A 2,906-nucleotide genomic window follows, 5' to 3' on the forward strand; every position below is an offset into this window, starting at 1 on the left:
CGCAGGTCTGAGAAAGGAAAGCAGCTCAGTCGTTTTCCCTGATTGACCCAAGTGCAGCTGAGCGCCAAGTGCCAGCGTCTCAGGCTCCCCACGCGGAACAGAGCACAGGGAGTAGGTGCCTGGGGCCCCAGGACACCCGCCCCCCAGCCGAGGTCAGCGCCACGAGTGAGCCTAACCCGGGGTGATGGGTGCACTCAGCCTCGAGAGATTTAGAAGCTAGAAATCTGTATTTTCACCTCATGGCTCCAAATGTTTTAATGTTGCCATTTCATTTAACACTAAAAAATACGTATCATGGAGACAGCTCAGGCTGTGGCCCCGATGGTGAGCGTGGCCTTCATCCACCACTCGGGCTCTCCTGCAGGTCTCCGCAGTCCAGCTGCGGCCGGTGAGATGGAGCCTCAGCCCTGTGACCACGCCATCAAATAAGAAAGAAATCACCGTGCCTGTGCTGATTTATCGGGGCCTCTGCCTCCCACGGAAGAAAGCAGGGTGGGCAGCGTTTGTCATGTTTCTGTCCCCGGCTGGTGGGGCCGAGTGTCGGGAAGAGAAAGTCAACCTCCATAGTCGAGGCTCAGCTTTCCGGCCTCTGGGGGCCTTGGCAACCAGCCCGAGTCCCTGGACACCGAAGGTGGGGCGAGAACAGGAGGAAGATAGTGTTGGGGGGGCGGGACTGGGGACACTGTGGGATCGGGGCGTCCAGCCTGAGGCCAGGTGCCCAGGGACGGAACTTCAAGACCTCTGCCTTGGCCCAGAGCAGCCTCACCCGTCCTGCTGGGGGGAGGCTGGCTGCCCGGTCCGGGAACCCAAGGCCCAGCGGCTGGGCAGGCTTCCCTCCAGGTCCCAGGAGGCTGGACTGGCAGGAGAGCAGAGGAAGGACAGATGGGGGGGAGGAGGAGAAAGTCCCTGGTCACCCCTGCGGGGTACCACAGACCCCTGCGGAGCCACACCCTCTGTAGAGCCACGCCCCTCGGAGCCACGCCCCCGAGGGTACCACACCCCACCGCGGAGCCACGCCCCCGTAGAGCCACACCTAGCTGGGCCAACCCTCGCAGAGCCACGCCCCCGCGGAGCCACACCCCTTGAGACATCCTGTCCAATCCTCACTGCTATCTGGCCAGCCAGACCTCCCCGGGTCTCACCGTCTGTGCCAAAGAGACACTTCCGCCCCAACAGACACGGAGTTGGAGACCGAGGGCCACCACTTGATGCACGCTGAGGCCTCTCTGCTCAGTCCCGGGCAGCCTCCTTGTGAGGGGTCCCCAGGCCCCAGGCTTGTTGGAAACACCAGTGCCACCTGCCATTGAGTCCACCTGGTGTTCTCTCCAGGAACAGAACCCCGGACATGTGGGAGGGACCCTTTTTAAGATTAACATCTGTCAAATGCAGCACAAAGCGGGAACCCAAGCAGAAGCAAAAACAGAACCTTAGGTGATGGCTGGAGACACACCCTGTGCCTCCAACGCTGCACGGGAAATGGGGGAGTCCACCCTTAGGGATGGGCAGAGCGGTCAGCCTGGCCGCAAAGGGTGAGACTGAGGCTGGGTCCGCCCCATACCAACCCCAGCCCCGCTGTGCAAAGCACAGCTGGCTCATGTGTGTGTCATGTCCGACTCTTTGTGACCCCGTGGACTGAAGCCAACCCGGCTCCTCTGTCCATGGGATTCTCCAGGCAAGAGTACTGGAGTGGGTTGCCATTTCCTTCTCCAGGGGATCTTCTTGACCCAGGGATTGAAACTTGCGTCTCCAGCATTGGCAGGAGAATTCTTTACCACTGAGCCACCTTTGACCCATGGTTGGCTCAGCAGAATGAAGAAGGGGGAAGAGACTGGTGTGCTGCCTTATATCACATGAAAAGTAAACCCACAAAACCACCTTTGGGGGGGAAAAGTCCCCATGCGCCAGAAGCCGATGTTTTAAAATGTAATGGGACCATACATTCAGGGGCTTTTGCACCAAAGGTACTACCTTTTCCAGGAACAGAACAAAGACAAACACTAATGCACAATAAATCATTTCAACCTGCCAGTGATCCGGGAGATGAAAACCTCGCCTGGAGAGGGGACTTCAGTTTACAGAAAACCCATCAAAGCCAGGCGCGGCGCCAAGCCCCAGAATTACGCGCACGGCATTCCTCTTATTCGTGCTCACCAGCGCGTGGAGACCGTTCAGCTCCCCTTCCAGAGGCCGGTGAGTCAGAGCTTGAAGCCAGCAACAGCCCCTGAGCGTTTCTCACGCCGGGTTTGGTTGTGAGGAGTGGCCCGTCCCCAGCTCTCCGTCCCTCTGTTCAGACCACTCAAAGACACCCTTGAGGGGTTTTGCCCTAAGTCACGCAGCCCCCCTCCCCCCGCCCCCGGCTGGCGCAGGGATAGGGACTCGCAGGCAGGGAGAGGGGTGCTGAGCCCGGCAGGTGCAGAGGGGCAGCTCAGCCAGTCCAGCGCCCCCACCTGCCCTGGGAGCCTGACAAATACGGGCCCGTCCTCTGTGCCAGGCCTGGCGAACCGCCAAGGTCATCATGGAGCCCTCTCAAGGTCGTCTGCTTGGACGCCCTGCCTCTCTCCCTAACACCCTCCTCCGGAGGGTCAGAGAAGGGAGAGCGCTAACCTGCAAGGGCCCCCGGGCCAGCAAGCCAGTAAGGCTGTGCCTTTTTCCTAACACTGCATGCTCTCCGGGCCACCACGCTCACAGACACGCTTCCTCCTGCAGTGAGGGCTGGTCCCTCATGCCCAGCTCTGCTCTTCCTCAGCCCCTAAAGACCGGTGTGTCCAGGCTCACCCAGATGCGCCGCTGTTCCCAGCTCACTTGGTGGCGCCCCCTTCTGGACACTCGAGGCATCGCGCCCCCGCCCCCTCCCTCCATGTCCGCAGGGTCCTGACCCCTGGCCCTCTCCCCCTGCCCCGGTCCTG

The 2,906-nt window shown here is 60.8% G+C and overlaps 1 protein-coding gene across 1 annotated transcript in view; it reads right to left on the reverse strand.

Moving 5' to 3' along the window:
* Positions 1–2,906, reverse strand: part of CELSR1 (cadherin, EGF LAG seven-pass G-type receptor 1) — a 50,759-nt gene that overhangs the window by 15,940 nt on the left and 31,913 nt on the right. The window lies entirely within an intron of this gene.

Source organism: Bison bison, unplaced genomic scaffold (genome assembly GCF_000754665.1).
Source record: "Bison bison bison isolate TAMUID 2011002044 unplaced genomic scaffold, Bison_UMD1.0 scf7180017856539, whole genome shotgun sequence".
NCBI lineage: Eukaryota > Metazoa > Chordata > Mammalia > Artiodactyla > Bovidae > Bison > Bison bison.